This window comes from Thermobia domestica, chromosome 7 (genome assembly GCF_964235325.1).
Source record: "Thermobia domestica chromosome 7, izTheDome1.hap1.1, whole genome shotgun sequence".
In the NCBI taxonomy this organism is placed as follows: domain Eukaryota; kingdom Metazoa; phylum Arthropoda; class Insecta; order Zygentoma; family Lepismatidae; genus Thermobia; species Thermobia domestica.
The window spans coordinates 17,480,518-17,501,052 of record NC_137460.1 but is presented as its reverse complement, the minus strand read 5'-3'; positions in this window follow the sequence as shown (position 1 = coordinate 17,501,052).

Genomic DNA, 20,535 nt, shown 5'->3' with positions numbered 1-20,535 from the left:
TCCGTATACAAAAATTTAGGTATAAACATTTTCCATAATTGAATAACATAATATACGTTGTTTTTATCTTTTAAGTCTATCTTACTAACATACTGAAAATACCGATAAAAATTACAACTAACTAGTCCATCTAGTTCATGCATCTCATAATAATCTAAAAATCTATTGTGTATAGCTTCCAAATTTATCTTGAAACAACACTTTTATGAATATAAACCATAAAAATACTTAAACTTAATAATATTTAATCATTTTTAATCATATACATAACATCAGTAAAAGAATACCCTTGATTTAGAAGATTTAAAACCTTAACACAAAGATGACCACATATAACTGAACTAAAGTCTTGTATTCGTTCGTCATTGTAAAATAAGTTTTTGGTACCAAGATATTGTACTAGTTGTTTAGGAGGAACACCACCATAAGAATCGAACACGTACTTTATGTTGTTATCTTTCCAATAGCATATCCAATGAGTACCAATGTTTTCTGATATATCAAGGTTAACTACACAACACTCATTTACATAGGGTTTTTGTGGAAGTTCGTCACTCATAAATACACCTCTAAATCGTTTTATCTTTAATTCTTTAACCAACCTCTTTATATCGAAGTTGGTCAATGGTTTTAGTTTTTTGACTTCTTTGGTTTGCTTTTCTTCCATTGCCATATTGTGCCTTTTTTGTTCTTCAAGTTCTTGTTTATTCTTCTTAGCATCCAATAAAGTTTTAGTAATCGCTGCTGCACCACCTGCTAATGAGCCAACTGCTCCTAAAGCTGCTAAAATTGCCGGAATTGTAAAGATAAAACCACCCATATGCTCTTTCTTAATATTTTCATTTGCGCAGTAGTTAAAGTTAAATCCATTCCTTTACCTTCTTTAATTTTCTTAGATTTATCACTAAGTTGTTTCTTTGTTAATACATGATCAATATTTAAATCCTTTAGTTCGTTATAAGGAACACTAAACATACAACCTTTAATAGAACACATTTTCCTATTTATTTAAGAGAAAATCTTAGTTTGTAAAAGTACAGTTGTTGTAGCACCACCAAAATTAATTAAGGAATCATTCTCATCTGTTTTCCTTATCTCAAAATTGTCAACCTTGTCTTTGGATATAGGGAAAAATAGTGGATAAGTAGGCTCATAAATAATACTATGTTTAAACTCGGCATCTGTTTTAAATGATGCTATAATTCCTGTTTCCCTATGTGTATATTCTGTATCTTTAACAAACATACCATCTGCTATATTACAATGAACATTAATTGTATCGAATGGGTGAAACTTTGGCAACTTACTTCCAATATGTGTTTTGTTTTTTTCTAAAACTTCAAGAATATTAAACCCGAGGACAGTACCTATACCTCCAATTGTAACATCATTACTATCAGTTTCTATTTTAACTCTATTTCTTAAATGATCTTCTGATAATGTTATGTTGATGGATTGAGATTTTAAATACTCATTAAGTGATTTTAAATTATATTGCCCTTCTGGTATCAAAACTTGTCTATCACCATATGAGAAACGGTTTTTTTCTGTTGTTATGGTTGGAGTTAGATATGTACTGTAAAACCCAAATAGTCCTATACTAAAATAGCTGCTACTGTTGTCTAATTTGTAATGGAGTTTCTTCTTTAAAACAGAAGTATCACTCGTTAACTTAAATACCTTAGCCATTTATTATATAATAAATGAATGAGTTTGATTTACCTACAGATATTCCAAGAGAGAAAGTAATCAAGTTAATAGAAGATGTCATTCAAAAGTTAGAATACAGTTTAAAGAAGAAAAAGAGAAAACTACGAATTGTTAAATATGCATAGTACACCTTGATCACGTTGTCGGTTATACTTTCTGCAACAACTGGATTTATTAATATTTTTATACCTGTAACAATTTATTCAATATTAACAACATCTCTTGCAACTGGAAGTGCTATAATAACAGGTTTGTCTTCTAAGTTAAACATAAGCAAAAGAAAAGATGAATATAAAACCATTGTCACTTGTATTAACTCATTTAAAGAACAGTTAGAGATGATAATAACATTAAATGGTGAAATGCATAACGAATATATAAAAGATACGTTGCTTAAGATCAGAGAACAACTTAAAGATATAAGATCATAAAAGTCGATTTTTTCTATAATAAATGAATAAGAAAACTATTAATTGGGATGTAAAAGAGATGATAAAAGAAACAACAGTTAAGAAAAGAAATGGAGAGCTTATACCTGATGATATTCGATGCCTTATCGTGGGTCCATCTGGGTGTGGTAAGACGTTCTTGTTATTTAATTTTTTATTACAGCCAGGTTGGTTAAACAATAATTACTTCTATATATATTCTAAAAGCATGAATCAGCCAAAGTATGAACAATTAAAAGATCGATTTGAAAAAGCAGAACTAAAGTTTAAGAAGCAGATAGCAACGTTTTTAAGCGGTAATGATTCTATTGTACCTTTTGATGAATGTGAAAAATACTCTATAGTTGTGTTTGACGATTACATTTTAGAGAATCAAGATACTGTTAGAAATTACTTTACAAGAGGTAGGCATAGAAATTAAGACTGTTTCTATCTTGCACAAACATATTCAAAAGTACCTAAACAGCTTATAAGAGATAACGTTAACTTCCTATGCATATTTAGACAAGATGATACTAATCTTAAACATGTGTATAATGAGTTTGTTGGAGGAGATATGTCTTATGATAAATTTAAAGAGATATGTTCAAAATGTTGGCATTAAGATTAATGTTTTATAGTTATTGATATGACAAGGAAGGTAAACAATGGTAAGTACAGGAACAAGATAAAACACTTTATAAATGTTTGACTTTTTTCACGTTTATTGATGTTCTTTGACGTTTATGGATGTTTGTTCGTTTTCTATATAATAAATGGATGAGAAAGATATTAATAAGAATATCAAGTTAAAGGAGTTCTTGATAAAGGGCTTCAAATCTTGGAAGAAAGAAAGAGCAGGTATATATGATAAATTTAAAACACAAGAACAACCTGTAATTGATGGTATTCCAAACTTGGGAAGTGAGATCAAAGAAGTAGCAGAACAAAATAAAAATCTAATAACTGAACTTGTTCCAGTTGTACATAAGATGGCTTCAATAGATCCTAGTCTACTAGAAACACCTAAAAAGATAACTTATGGTAGTTCCCCAAGTAGTAGTGATACGCCTATAACAGGAGAAATAAAACAAATGAGAAAACAAATTAAAGATAAAGTTGAAGGAGTGGAGCCTTTAACAACAGCACAATCATTTGGTAAGATTGCAACGAAATATTATAGTAAAAGAAATGATAGTGTGTTTGGAATAAGAACTGTAGAAGAAGATGGAAAAATAATAAATAAGATAGGAAATTCTGAAGTTAAAGTGAATGGTGATGATTTGATAATTAAGGGTAAAACTTATAAAGGAACAGAAGGTCTATGGGAATTGTTAACGATGAATACTAATAAAACCATTGAAGATTATGATGATGATGATTTTGAACAGTACAAGGAAATAATAATAGAATCAGATGCTGCCTTCCAAAAATATAATCGAGATAAAAAAAGTAGCATCTAATAGAGGTTCTAAGTACATTAATATTATCAAGCCTTTTTGGGATAATTATATTAAACCATCTTTACCTCCAACTCCTAAAAGGACTGGTGAAGGAATTAAACAATATACAGAGATACCTAAAGAATATATATGGATGGATGATGTGAGAAAGTTAATTGATCGGTTAATAGTTATAGATGGAGAAGAAAAGGCTGGTAATAATAACTTTTATAATGAGAAAGTAGGTATAGTGAGTATGATTAATAATAAGCTTTCACAATTTATTCCTAATGATCCAAAAAGTATAGGGTATTTGATTAAGATCTTAAATACACTACCACCACGATTCTGGAATGATGAGAAGCTTGGAAAAGTATTAGTAAATGTTTTGATTAATAAGCTCCCATTTGAGTTACATATTCCAAGTTTTAGATTTTGCGGGCCTGGGACTAAGCTTCAAGAAAGGTTAGAGAGAGGTGATGAAGGTATTAACCCAGTAGATGAGGTTTGTAAAGAACACGATATATACTACAGAGACAATAAAGATACAGAGTCAAGACATATTGCAGATAAGGAACTACAAACTAAAGCATGGAAAAGAGCATTTAGTAGTAATGCGTCAATTGGTGAACGATTAGCTGCTTTTGGGGTTGGTACTGCTATGAATGCTAAGGTTAAGTTAGGACGGGGATTATAAGTTTTTAATTGTTATTATGTATGATTCTTTTATGGGTATATCTCATAAAAGCGTTGTTTCAAGATTTTCTTTATAATAAATGGATACTGTTGAGAGTTACGAGTTACAGAGTTTTAAAGCTAACACTGGAACATTTAATAATTTGAATGAAGCTAACAAAGATATTGAGTTTGATTTCGATGTGGGGGATGGCTTTATACATCCACACAAAGCAGATTGTCATATGACTTTTGAAGTTGTTGGTGCATCCGTTGGAGGAACATTTGGTGCAAATGATACTATAAAACTTGTAGATAACTTCTTACCCTTCTTCTTTTCTCAAATTGAAGTTAGAAAGCCTGGTGTTGTTATAGATAAGATTGAACTACCTGGAATAACATCTACAGCTATTGGAACATTAAAGATTTCCAAACCAGAAGTTGAATATCTAAAACAAGCAGAATTTGAAACAGATGATAAACTTGGTCTAAGAAAGGACTTTAGTGTTTTGTACCCATTAAGATTAATTCCAGGCTTTTTAAGTGATTATAAAGAGGTTATGTGGAAAGGTGGATTGAGAATAACATTTACAAAAGCTAACAACAATAACGATGTCTTGTACAAATGGATTGGATCAGGAGCAGGTGTAGCAGCTCCTCATGATGGAAAAATAACAATAAAAAGTATGGAGATAAGAATGCCTATTGTTGAATACGAATCTAATTATGAAAACAAGTTAAAGTTGAATATTCTTAAAGAACCTAAAATCATGTTTTCATTCCATACTTATCAATGTGTTCAGGAGACTGTTGTAGGTTCTTTCTTGGAGTTTGATGTTACTACTCAATTTAATTCTAGACAATTTGATATGCCTGATTTCGTAGTTGTAATGTTCCAAACTGATAGAAGTGGTAAACAAACAGCAGATGCAAGTAAGTTTGATCATTGTAAGGTAAAGAATATCTATCTTAAGAATGGAAGGAATGAGGTATTTCCAAAAGAATCAAGAAACTTAGATATTGCTAACAGGGATTATTTTAAGATGTATGAAGATTATACTGCATTTAAAAGAATAACATGTGGCAATGCGGAAATGTACTATGATCCTAAAGAGTTTATAGATAACAGACCATTGTATGTGATTAATTGTAGTAAGAGGAAGAATGTATCGGCAAATGAGAGAACAAACAAAGATTGCAGTAGACTGCAGAAGCTGTGGCTGCTAATACTATATGTTATGCGATTTTAATTGGACAAAAGAACTTTACATATGTCCCTAAGAATGAGAAAGTAGTAGAAGAGTTTTAGATAGTTAAATGTATGTTTGTATTGTTTTATTAAAGTTTTTCCATAAACGAAATTGACAAAAATGATTTCAATATTTTTGGTGAAGATAAAAATTGAAGAGTGTTCATTGATTTTCTATATAATAAATACGATGTCGAGTCATATTGAGCTTTTAAATAAACTTGGAAGTCTTGAACAAAAACAAGTTATTGGATTAAGAGAATTAGAATTAAATGCAGAATATAAGATTGTGAAAATGGATAAGATTAAAACTAAGTTTGGGAAGAGCATTTTAGTTGAGTGTGAGGAGTTTAAGGTCTTTCTTCCACCTAGATTTACAAAACACTTAACAGATAAAATGATTGATGAGATCGTTAAAGATGGAATAAAAATCAAATACACTGATTTAAAAGATAATTATCCAACTGTTGAGTTTTGTATGTAGATTTTATGTAAATTTTTCTGTATGTAAATGAGAATCGGTTTTATGAATCTCATAAAACGAACATTTTCCTTATAATAAATAAACTATGGCTAATTATTTGAATAAAAATGACGTTAAAGCATTGAGATTCCTTCGCATAGATGAGTTAGAAAAAGGTAAAGCGTACGAGATAACATTATGGAAATTGATTCAAACACAGCGTTATGTTCAAAGAGTTTTAGTACATTTAGATGAGAAATATAAGACGTTATTACCACAAAGATATAATGATGAAACTGAGCAAGTATTGAAAGATTTGAAAAAGTATAAGCTGTTTGTTAAGTATGAGGGTTTGAAAGATTTAGATAATGGTTATAAAATACATCAGTTTTACTTTAGAAATGAATCCAAAAAATAACAAAAATTAAACTTGTAATTTTAAGTATGTTTTAAGTGTATAAGTGTTTTTATGGTTTCATTATCAATATCCGAACTTGTAATTTTAAGTATGTTTTAAGTGTATAATTTTTTTATAGTATCAAGACTATAAAAAACTAAGACCTTTGGATATAAAGAACATAATGTCATTTAAATTTTAAAGATACATGTATAAATAAGGGATTTATTTGAGTTTTTTATAATTATATCCTTTGAGTTATGCAATTTATAAGACATTCGATAGATAGGAAATTTATTTGTCTATTGATTGCCGTTTGAATTTTGAAAATCGGTTAATATTTGATGAAGTTACAGCAAATTCGAAATTTCGGGAATTTTTTACGGGTTTAGTTTTAGGCTTTTGGGAAAATGTTATTCTTTAAAAAAGTCCTAAAATTTTATTTAAATTATGGTAGTATTTTTATTTTTACGATTTAGTGAAATTTTGTAAAAATAATAAAAAAACCGAAACATATCCTGAGAGTTATGCAACCAATTATGCATTTTATAAAATTGGTTATGTTATTAGTATTCATTTGCCGTTTGAATTTTTGAAATCAGTTAATTAGGGACCGAGCTATTGAATTTTAACATTATTTGTGGGTAAGGATGCCAGTGTTGCCAACTCACTTTTAACAATTATCATATTTATTAGTAATGGGGTGAATTCATCCCTATGTTTTAAAGCGATATCTTGAAAAATTAAAATCCTGGAACGTTCCGAAAAAATATTGAGTTGGCAACACTGACTTTTCTTTTTTTGAACATTGATGTTTTAACTAAATTTGCCCGGTTAGGTGACCATATTTAAACAGTTACTCACTTATTCAATATATGGTGTTGCATATCATTGGTTGCTGATGGGAAGGAGAGAGAAACAAACTCGAGAGATATTTCGTCACGGATTCAATGACGTCATGTATTACGTTTTCTCCCCGATGGAGACTACGTCATTGTACAGCGCCATCTCGCCATTGCTAGTTAAAAGTTGTGTTTAAGGAAGAGGCTAATAGATATATGTATGTTGGCATGAGGAGAAGGAAAGAGAATCGGATTGGACGGTTCTGTGCTGGTACTGGAATCGTTCAAATGAATCAGTGACATATCACCTATTCCAGTAAATGCTATTATTATACATTCCTTCTCATTGGCTTTTTAAAGTTAATTTTTGACGGATTTTAATGATTCAAGTGTCAAATGAAAGCTTAGAAACTGAAGATTAAGATGCAGTAAATATATTTTGTGTAGGATTCCATTGTAATATATTAGATGTAAGTTTTTATGATTTTAAATGTCATAAAAGCCTATATGCAGTGCAATTACCCAATCTAATTTATGCTATTCTTCTTTGTTAAAGTACTATGGCTAGTGGTGGATTTGTAATTTTTGGCAGTTAGGGGTTGAGGAGAAAAGTGCGTTAGGATTGGTATCAATGATACTACTTGGGTCCGTACGCGATCCAACAACTCATCAAAAGATACGATAGACATACGAAAGTAATTAAAGAATTTTCCTTCGTCTTCCCTTAATTGTGGAAACAGTATAGAAAAATCTCCTTCAAGATACCGTTTCTCTAAAAAAAAGTGGGAACCATATGTGTCTCTGACGTTCTTTTTCTGTCTGTGTCTTAACAAGGCGAATAGAAAACACATTTGGCGTCTGTCCATTACAACCACCATAACACGACAAAAGTCACAGAGTTTTGTTTCTTCAGTTGCACAGCAATCCTGCTCGCATATTTTTCATCCACGGCAAAACGCTGGATAATATGAAAGGGGTCGAAACCGGATCCGGCAAACAGCCGGAAACAGATCTGGCAAATCGCCGGATAATGTGAAATAGGCCTTAACTTTATCTGTCGCTGATCTTTAGAAACAAAAGAGTTCCCAATACAAACATTTGAATATAATACCAGAGGTCAGCTTTCAGAAAGTGGGACAACACAATGTAACATTTCGAGTTAAAAGCATTGCACATCAAAATGTTGTTTTCAATTATAAAGGCATTCTCGGAAAATTCGATTCCTACATCCCCGAAAACGAAAACATTTTAAAAGAATTTAGACATAATTCGCAGCAACAACCTGACGACCAGCTGTTTAGTGAGATTTTTTTTTGTTTTGAAATGCAGTACATGAAAAGCAATTGTTGCTTGTTCCAATGAAGTGACTATACTTTGGATCAAATGTAGCGTATACCCGCGTACTTCCTAAATGTTAGATGGCTATACGATAGTTTCCAAAAATTAGAGGTGGGTATAAGCGCTATACCTGCGTATACCCTCTATTACATCCCTGGTTGATTTTGCATATTGGAAATGTGCATGAGGTGTGCAATCAATTAATTATAATCTAAAAAAAAAGTAGTTTGATTTTGTTGTTACATTTTCGCATCGCTCGGATGACAGTACGATTTTTAGCTAGTGTCTATATAAAGAACGGCGGGAACATGCAATTTCGTGTGTATAGATCCTCGGGAATTTTGACGGATCTAGGCTCACTTTTTCGGACTTCGAACAACAAACTCGGTTTTTTATCATCGCGACCACTGATTCACCCTCGCGCTTTTCCCCTTACAAAAACGTTTTGTAAGTAACAAACGTTCTGTGTCTGACGTATGACTGCCTAGCGTTCATTGTGGCTCCGTGGATAAGTAAGTAGAGTCGTTGCTTAGTAATGGGAAGGTTCCTGGTTCGAGTCCTGCTCAGAGCAGTCCAATTTTTTCATTATTTCTTTCCCATATCTGAATATGTTTCTCCCCCTCCGTAATCATCTGATGCTCTCAACTGAGTTCTCCACTTGAATTCAACAATTGGTAGTGGGATGCTCTCAGGTTTGGGTCAGCTTTTACTTGTCTACCTAGCAAATCAAAATTTTTGACAAAATATGGATGTTATCCGATCATTTTGTCTCAAATTCTAAATTTGCGCATGTGACTGTATCTCTCTTTCATCATATTTGCATCTCTTGTTTTCCAAGTGTCATCAGCTATGACTTAAGATGGCTTGGGAGCAAAGATTGAAATCATAAAAGTGCTATACCAATGGACCCACTCTCACTAAGCATTTGATTAAATGTATGTGTTTTCACACTGATGGAGGGGGGATATCCGCTCTTCCTACCCTCCTGAAGTGACAGAATATTTATTCAGACTCTGCAAAGTCATTTCAGAACAAACGACAGAAAGAGTGTTCATTCGAACAGCAACAGGATTGGACTTCAATTTTTTGTTTCAATTTATCTCCACAAATAGAACAAATATCAAGTAATATGTTTGCCATAAGAAGTAGATTCATTTCATTTGGAGAAATGATGCTGTAGACGATAGTGGGAATTTCGCCCAAGTGTACGGGAATTTTCAGTGCCTGGCGTTTATGCCACCCGCCTTCTTTTAAAGTTAACTCGGTTGCAATACTTCCCGGCAAATGCTTCGGACTCAACTGGTGGAGCACTTTAGCCGTAAACCTCCATATGGCTGTACCATTTAGAGTGTCCGTCGCTGTACAAATATCTCTGAAATCGGGTTTCAATTCATTTTGTTTTAGCGCTTTGTGAAATTTTGCATGAAGTTATCTGAAAATCGAGTTATCATGTTTCCATCAACTTTTTTCTTATATTTCTCATATGTAGCCTCCAATTTGTCACGAAGCATATTTTCGTTATCCTTGAACCTAAAGCCAGCCTGTTCCGCTGAACGGATTTCACTGTTCGCTGAGTCTACAATATCCTTTATTCTGATTGCATTTGTGTGTTCACGAACAGCTTCAACATGGTTCAATGTGTCGCCTAATGTTGATAATCCCTGCTGCAATACCTTGTTCAAACAAGCAAGGGGTTTCAACATTGCAGAAAGTAGGTGTAAAAGGAATGTGCTAGATAGCATTTTAAAGCGTAGTAAAAGACCACCAGCTAGACGATAAGTCGCCATCGTCCATATAAATGTGCTCCAGAGCAATGCATATTGCTGAGAAATGCTTGCAAACAACCTCTATGCTTCCTTCATATGATAGCCACCGAGTCGGGGCGGCCGTGCCAATTTTTGAGTCATAGTTCCCAAAGCAGAGCACTTGAAGCCGTACATGACTCTTGTTGAAAAGGCTAAAAAGTTCGTTCAGAGAAGAAATACTTCTTTTAATTTCAGGCATTCCCTCACATGCATTTATTAGACACAGTTGTAGCAGGTACGCACGACATAGTACGAAGAGTAAATTTGGGGATTCTTTCTTTAACAATGCTTGCACCCCACAATGTTTACCACTAAAATTGGCTGCTCCATCAAAAGATGCTGCTACCATATTTTTCGGATTTAATCCTACCCTTTTTACTTGTGAAATCAAAGTTTCACTTATATCAGCGGCGAGTGTTGATTTTATATGGACAACTGAAATAAATGTTTCTACTATGTCATTATCCTTTATATGGCGAATACATGTGCTAAGAACAGCTCGTCCATTGAAATCTGTACATTCATGTGCCATAACAGAAAACTCTTTCGTACTAAAGAAATGATCTTTCTGGATGGAAGTTATAGCATCAGCAAATGCTTCAAGTATATCTGTGATAGCAACTCGAGACAAATGGTGTACATTTTGAGGTGATGCCTGTATGAACTGTTGAATGAAACCGCTATGATCAGTTTGTGCAGCAGCTGAAACTAGAGGTCTCCAGTTATGTGTGTGTGGTATTTCAGATGGGAAAATGAAATAAGCAAATATAAACTGGTCCTTGTTACTAATTGACTTGTTTCATCCTATCGATTCGCGTGGATTACAATATGCTCCGCTACATTTACTTCCTTGTTCGTTCCAGGCTTCATGCACCTTGAAGCTGAGACAGCAGCCATATGATTTCTGCTGTTAGCTTGTTTCTGCGCCTGCTCTCAATTTTTTTTGCTTGCTGACAACGATATTTTGTTCTGTAATCCAGGGACCAGATCTTAACACACTATATTTGCTACAAATTTTACACATATAACCGTCGGATGTTCTCTTTAGCCAAGGAAATTTGTCGTAACGTGAATGATTCCTCACAGTTTGTCCCGATGTTGAAGGAGTGGACAGCACAATATTGCCCGCCTTAACGCACTGATTTTCAACGTTCTTGGCAGGTGCAGGTGGGGGTGGGGGAAATGGTTTAAGAACACTGTCTTCAGTTAGTGAAGATTATATCACAGTCTTTGAAGAAAGTCCATCAGATTCTTCTTTTAGATCTACTTTGGATGTGCTCTTACGAAAATACGAAAAAAGAGTCCCTTGTCTTTTCTGTTGTGTTGAAGTTTCTCCATAGCGGTAGGTCGTTAACACACTTCGTACAAAATATTATAAAGTTTATCGATTTTCTCCTTTCTGTGGTATCTGAAAACTTGAGGTATACTTTTAGTTGTTTTTCTACATTAAATTTGAACTATTGGGAAAAAATTATATTACTAAGGATGACACCGTGTAAGGTAATAAGATCAGTATTTAACTTTTAAAAAATCTTCGATTTTTTTTTCACTTTTAAAATTTCGCAACTTTAAAAATTGAAGCGTCGATTTGATATTCCTTATACTCGGCGAAAAAAGGACATTAAGGATAACATGATTTCGATTTAAAAAAATTCTCGATAGACCCTATTGTACAGCTGTATATTATTCTGAGGAAGATGGCGTTAGTAAAGAAATGATTCGGAATTAAAATACTAAATAAGGAGTATGTTTAGTAGAAGGGGTCCAGAAGCACGAAAAAACACAAAATTTACAGGAGAAATGAATGATGCAAGTACTTAGATGTAACATAACGTAACCAAATCTAACCTATCCTAACATAAACTAACCTAAGCTAATCTGAACTAACCTAAACTAACCTAATATTGGTAGAAATAAGCGAAATACTATAATTTTTTGGAAAATTATGCGGGACCCCTACGCTAATATAACATAAACTAAACTAATCTAACCTAACCTAAACTAACCTAGCCTACCCTAAACTAAGCGAATGTAAACAGAACTTATCAAAATTGTAACACTTTTTAGAGAAAATAGCTGGACCCCTTCTGCTAAACATAGGCCCTAAATAATACTGTAATTCAAAATACTTTGGGGGAAAGTGGTTCCAGGGTGCGAAATAATGACAAGGAAGCGGGAGGAGAAAGAAGAGAAAATACTACTACTACTACTACTACTACTACTACTACTACTACTACTAATAATAATAATAATAATAATAATAATAATAATAATAATAATAAAATTATCAGCTTCTCGCAGTGGTAGATTCAATACAGGAAGTTCACACATTTGAGCATTTATTATTATTATTAAGCTAAGTAACTCAGTGCTTCTCAAAACGGACATCGGTGGAACACGATTGTTTGTCTGTAAATGAGAGATGCCCTTAAAAGGAAGGGTTCTCTCTCATAACACCACACCACACATATTTAATGCGTAGAAAAAATTTAAAAAAATGTCCTTATGAAGTCCACTATTAACAGATGCTCGTTAAGAAAGGCTTCACTGTATTAAGAATTAACCACCACTATTTTACCCAGTAATTTCATATGAATTGATTACATACGAATTATTGTAATTCTTTTCCAAAATGCTACCATTATTTCAATTTATTCACCCCAGCAAGTTTCAGTGGGTGATTTTTTTTAAAAACATTAATTGGGAAAAAATTCCATCGTCCCATGCTGAAATCACATTCATTTAGCAGGAAATACTGTGCATAGTTGCAATTTCATTATTTTAGTTTTCTATCCTTGCTGTTAACGTTAATTGTTGTAATATTATTTGATCTCTTAATCTCTGCTCCTGCCCCTTCCTGCCTACCTTATTAACTCTGAATGTCTTTCATAAGAAAATTATTCATTGATTTTATTGTTTTCCAGAAATCCAGTTTTTCAATTTACAAATATTTTGTATCTTTCTGATTTGTCTTTTTAAATGCAATTTTAATAATCCGCTCAATGAATTTACGTGAATAAAAGTATACTTTACAAAAAATTAGGCTAGCGACAAATGCGTTTCTGCATAACACAAGACTTAATCTAATATATATATAATTCTTACCTCGATCGATATCTTCATTTCTAAACACGTTTTGACTTTCTCTCCTAGCATTTACCAACTGAATCTGGTATAGGCTTATTACTATATGGTCACATTTTTCCTTATTGAGGAGGAGGTAATTGAATGACCGCTGAAGACGTAGCCAATTTCAGTCATCCGCATCTGTCCATCAATCTCTTTTCTCGGAAACGACCGCGGTGCAGAGCCAGGGTGGCCACACTCGAGACTCGGGATGATGTCAAATAGGGCCTGAATTATGGTAGATTTTTGCAAATTATGCCAGATTTTCAAAATATCTTTCCTTACTAATTTTCAAGAACTGACCCTAGCCCCTATATCCCCCCTTAGATCCGCCACTGTATATATATATATATATATATATATATATATAATGGCGGATCCAGGATATGATTAAGGAAGGAGCTAATCATAGTTTGCGATTTTATCCAGTGTAAAGCAGTATTTTTAAACATCGTAACGTGCCTATCAAAGGCTTCACATTGTGAAGATGATATTCGTGAAAGTTACACAAATGCAATTTTACAACTTAATATACACATTACTAAATGTTGAGCTCCCTGCTGCTATGTGGTTAGAGTATACGTCTTTTGCGAACGGAGTTTAATTCCCGGTAGGAGCGCATGTGCTTCAAATCCGACGTTAAGCTGTAAGTTTGCGCCTTGTAGAGCTTTGCTCCTGAAAGCGACGCTACACTATTATCTAATTTAATATCACTAAATATTAAAAAATAATGACTTACCGAGATAACCTGAAATGGCAGCCATCAAATCCATTTTATATTTTCACTTAATCTTTTGGATATTAATATAACAATTACAAGGCACACGTATAAATACTCAGAAACGAGCACATACACACGTATACGTACACAAATATGAACCCTTCAAATCTGTTTACATCTGGTGGACTTTCGCTGCATCAAGCACTGCTATTCTCAAACAAACTTCGTTATCATCTTCCCATGTATATGCATTATTTGATTCATCTACAGATTTGTCATCTGCATGCTTCATTGCTTTTAGCATTTTCGGGGAGGTTTCAGGGTTCTTTCTTCATTTAAAGAATCGGTTCTCTGTATTGGAAAGAGAATCAGGGGCGGAAGGGAGAATTTATATTTTATGAATGGATAACATTTTAAGAAATATATACAAAACATGACGCTTCCGACACAGCACGGAAGCATTTCTTAAAGTGGTTTATTATTAGTGGTCCCCTGACGCTCATACCCCCTTCCCACACAAATTGTAAAGTGAGAAGGGACAGAAACATCCCGGATAACTACACACTCAGGTTTCAGTTGACCAGTGGCGAAGGGTGATAGTTTTAAGAGGGTAGGCCCAATGTTAATAATAATGATAATAATAATACCTGAATTACTTATATAATCTTTTATACTAATTCGAAATGTCAGTTTTTCTTCCCATTAATATGTCTATTATTTTCTTCTTGAAAGCTGTATCCTTGGCTAATATCCTTTCGGAGTTCATTTCTGTAGCGATTGAAGCTAACGCACTAAGTCTGTCGTTACTTATTATAATTCTCCGGAATGTTTTAGTTTTCTTCAGGTCACCTGTAGTGCCCTTAGTAATTGTGTTATCTTATAATGGTAATATTTTTAAGTAGTATTGTTAATTCTCTTTTGTAAGATCTGGCAACATTGATACTTCCGCTTCTGTGGAGGGAAGACGAGCGGGTGACTTCCGCTGTACTACGAAGAAAGAGTGTGTGTACCGCATGGCTTCTCGATATCTGTAAAAATGAAGCCTAAAATTATAGTTAATCTAGGTCTCTCGTAGCCATCCTCCTTTTATTAGTAATCAACAGTTTTGACAGAGCAACATTGAGTGTAAGTGAAGCTTTACGGTTACTTTTTCATCATAATTTTGGTGTGCAATTTCCAAGAGGAATTTATACAGAAGAGCAAGTGGTCTCCCACGTGTTTTGTTACAGTTACAAGTTTTTGTCTGTCAGTGTGTGCCTCTCCATTAATTATATTTCAAGTTTCTGTGTTCGTCCTAGTGACATTCTCCATTTAATACGATAATGGCAATTTTCGTGAAGTTTTTCTTAGTTATGATAATGTAGGAAATCATAATGAAGCACTAAAACTTCTGTGGGAACCCGCCCCATGCACGCTCTGTCCGGTACCATATCAGTGAAGGAAGCAATGTATTCAACCTCTAGCACAGAATCATCAAGAGTCCAGATCTTTACAAGGATTGTAACGAATCAGCAATGTACCTTCCCAGGAAGTAACTTGGTTTTCACGTACAAACGACTTAAATGCTGATTCCCATTCATATATTTGTTATAGCACTACTTCCTTGAACTTAAACATGTACTTCAACAAAATGTGGCTTCTTTACATTATAGTGTACTTGTTACTGTACCAAGTATTGGATTCTATAGCTACTTATGGCATTTTAGTAGCAAGTAGCATGTTTATTCCAAACCAATATCCTTTCATATGTGTTGTTGTGAACCAGTGCAGTTTTTTAAGTGAGCAGTATTAGTCTATTAACAAGCAGCTTGTAGAGTGGTGCAGGATTTATGCCAAACGCATATTCAGTTGGAATAATTTAGAGGCATTTCAGTGGCCCATAGCCCAGGTGAATGAGCAGCATGAAGAATCCACCCGTTATTTTCGCCGCCGCTCGCTCAGTGTTTAGTCGAGCGACAATGCAGTTCTGGGACATGTTATTTTACACCACAATACATTTCCCTGGAGTTTTTCATACTTTTTCATTATTAAGGAGTTACCTTGGAGCCCCCTTTGGTTTAGCTCCGCCCAGCCTTGGCTTAGGATCAACTGGTAGTGAGATGAGATGCTGTTGTGTTAGTGTTTCTTATATGAAGATGGGCAGTTTAAAGGTGTTTTCCTGATAAAGGTTGCCTTCGTAGCAACCACATTCGTCAATTTTGATGAGTATGTTGTTTTTAGTTATGTTCAATTATGTTTGAGCATGTTTGTGCGTATTAAAGCTCATCTTTGATATAGCCTGTTCATTTATCAGGCCCAGTTAAGCTCTTCGAAAGCTTACTTTTTCTAAGCCCTCTTTAGTGTTTATAATGTTCAGTGCTCTCTGAGTTGAGTGAAAGTGGCATAGTAGCCAGTGCTTTCTCATAATAATAGTGAATCCTCCAGCTATCTCTCCAAGCTCATTTCAATGGTGTTCTTTGAAGAACTGTGTTTACAAGTGTAGTGCACTACATAATTATCTTGTTTTTATGTTGCTTCATAGCTGCAGAAAGCTGTACCCTCTACTATTTGTCAGTGCTAATTCAGGAATAGCTGTTTTGTGTTCTCACTGGTGCTAGGTGTCCCTTATAATCTCCATATAATGTTGGCCACTCGCATTTTAGTGCAGTTGTGTTGTTTACACAAAAGTGTCTTTATCTTATCTTATCTTATTGAGCATCAATCCTGAATACATGCATCATTCATTAGTAAGTATGCTTTGTGCATATTCTCAGGTAAGAATCAGAATGTTGAATAAACAAGCTTAACGCTACATGTGTTCATGGCAGCTTCACTCTCACCGGGGTGGAGCATAATGTTGCCAGTTCAATCAAGAAAAGGGCACAGAATGCCCATATGCGGAATGTAAATCTCATAGTAACAGCTAATCAGTCTCAATGGGTTATTAGATGAATGTGTATAATTTTATTGCATACCTTTTCTTAGTGGTAACAATTTTAATACTGAGTTTTGCACTTATGTATAGATAGTGCACAGGTAGGCGCGCACCCGATGGTGGGTATACGCTGGCTAGTACCTTATAGCTATATTATTATCCTTTAAGTCTAGTTGCAGTGTACAACAATTAACAATTATGATACGATATTATCTTTTGCATAATAAATTTAAACTATTTCTTTCATCATCTTCAGAAGTGACAATTCTTCTGGAATTTGGTGAGAATCTAACTTGCATATTATTATGAAGTGTGTTATTCTTTCAATCATTATACAAGGGAGGTGAAGATGGTTGTCCCTCCTCAATTGTTTATAGCTGCAAGAATTTTGATGTAATTATGCATCAGTAACTGAATATTTTCACGCATGACTTTTTTATTGTTTTTATAAATATACTAATATATGTTCTTGTGCATGATAGTATATGTACCTGTTATAAAGTACCGGTTCTATATCGAGCTTCCATGGCCCTAATACCAACTTTTGATCAAATAATAAATAATCTTTTCCATTTTTAAGTGTTGCTGTTCAAGTGCAAGTCCCTAGTAGCTAGATAAGTTTAATTTAAGGTTAGCTATTTCTAAATTATGGTATACGCAGGAGCAAGAAGAGGAAGGGGGTTTTGTTCATGCCTTCTCGTAGAGCTGGTGTGGGCAAGCCTCGTGTTGTCGGACGTTGTCTGTGCGCCCTATATTTCATTGCCATTTCATCTTCCACAGACTGGCGACCCCTTGATACTCAGTTTTCTGGATTTTCTTTAGTCTGCGTTCTAAGTGCGTTAGACGCCTTCCGCTCTGTAGCACTCAGAAGTTCCGGGCCATCCTCTGGGGCGCTACACACCCATGCGCTTATCTCATATGGTGCAGTAATATCTGCAATACTTAAGCACACATGTAACAAACGAAGACATCCTAGTTATACTTCTCTCAGGCCGTATGATGAGATGTATTGAAGTAAATTAATAGGTCTAAGATACTGATTTTCGTAGTAAAAGATGATTGTCAGTTTATTCCGCAGTTGATTACCGTTGAAAGTAGGATACAGTTTAAAGATATTCTCTAGTTTTTTCTCCTAAGAAAATCACTATTGTAATCCTGAAACTGTTCACAGTAGATAGTTCTACAGATTCCAAAAAGGATAATTAAGGAAATTCACGTATGTGAGTTATAGTTGATCGTAATGCGCCGTAATGCAATTTAATTGTTTCAATTGAGCTTGATCGGGTTGGGAAGATGGACTATCACATTATCTGCGCTTCACAAGAAACATACGTATGCTATTTCGTCTACTTGTACTGAAACAAACTTTGCTTGTAAAATTTAGTCTTAAATATTCAATCAAGTTATTTTGTATGTACCTTGAATTTCCTTATAAACAGAATTATATTTAAATATTTTTTCGTACGCTGCTCTTTATATGTCAGCAAGTCCCAAATATTATTGTACCAATGCATGCAGAACTCTCTTGCCTTCTGTTTGTTCTATTTTCAACAAAGACGTTGGTGTTGGTTCCTTAATAACACATTAATTTTCAGAAGACCACTGACACAAATAATTCTTTAAAAGGAATTATATTTTGTACTGGCATTTTTCTCATTCACTTTTGCAAATGTAAAAAATGTCACAATATCTTAAAAATACACATTCTCCTCAATTCTAATGAACACAACGAGTCTGATTTCGTATGGGTTTGCGTAAAAGAGGAATTAGTTTGCAATAATTGGCTTGCTCCAACACCAGTAATACCTTTGTTTCCTTTAGCATTTGCGCTGCGTTAAAGTCCACAAAATCAAGCAAAGTTGGTACGGAATGGGGTCCACGTTCTCTTGCTCTTTATTTTGTTTGACATATCGAATCGAAATCGAAGGTCTCGAGAGAAACGCTTTGTATAGAAACGAAAGTCAATAAGCGCTGATGCCGGTCGCATTTATGCCGATCCCAAAGGTTTCAGCATTCTTGCCAATTTGATGTCGAGAACAGAACCCAAACAACCCCTGCGGGGCTTCTAACCCGTTCCTACTACTACATTAGCTGTGGATCTATATAGTACAAGGGCAAACTTAGGCCTACTACTACTAAATTTGTTGTGGATCTATATAGTATAAGAGCAAACTTATTGTAATGAAAGAAGTTTAATGGAAATCAAAAAAAAAAAATAATCGTAAATCAGTTTTTGAATATTATTTTTAATCTTATTTTAACGAAAGAAGTGTTATAACATTTTTTAAAGGTAGCCACGCCAAAAAGGTTTTCTTTGCTAGCATGTAGTGCTAGCCCACTCGGCTACCAGAGCCGACAACATTTTTTGTTTACTTTGTGCTATATGTAGATCATGACTCGTGATATCGTATCTGTATCGGCCAATCAGATCAGAGAATATCTGAAACGTTTGGGATCCGCAAATATCCAGGCCGGTCTCATTCGCAGGTTATTAACAACACGTTCTCTCGCTGGGTTTTCTGAGTAGCTTGGCGGTAGTTGTTCTGCTGTTTGAGATACTGCTCGATGAGCCTCCCAGCAATGTTGCTAATTACGATTTCTTTATCGAACAATAATTTTTTTTTCAACTAAGAAAATTATCATACATTCTGTGCAAGAAAAATGGATTAATTATAAATTATAATTTCTGAAAGTAAGTGGGTAGACTGGGCCTCAAAACCCCTTACCACCCTTCGCCACTGCAGTTGACAGAAGTAAAACTATGGGTAGTAATTATCTTGTGCAGAGTCATGTTTTGCTAATTTTTGAATATTTCTGTGAATTCAACAATACAACAGCGGAAATACTAACTGGTTTTATTGCTCTAACCATCGCTACAACTAAAAGGGATTCCGGTCGTTGAACCATCCAAATTTTCGTTTTGCTTCAGTTCTCCAGAGCGAAGAATGAAATTCTACTAGATTTGGCCAGGATGCTCAAGTCAAGATGCTAGATCCTAAATGGGTATGAATTATGCTAGATTTAGCCCCAAGATGCTAGATATGGCTTCACTGCGCGGAGCCCAGGAGGGTAGGTATGAGTGGGTCTGTTTTGTCAATTGTTTTGATCGAAACACCACCCGAAACAATGAGGTCAAGTGGTTGTCGAAGCCGCACATGAGAAAGAGGTCGCTTCGTATTTTGAAGTGAAATAAATAAGAATATTGCTTTTTTCCTAAACGCTAAACCTTTTTTAACTTGATGTGATAAAAATAACCTACATGATACTGATTGATACAATTGGATTTGGGGGAGTATTCCTTTTCCATCTAGGGGTGTGTGTAAAGAAATTGGGGGTGCTGGGGGTGTAGATTACTCCCTGCAGACCAGTCATTGTCTTTTCACTTCCTTGCCCTCCCTTCTCTTGGCCTGGCTAGTCGTCTAAAG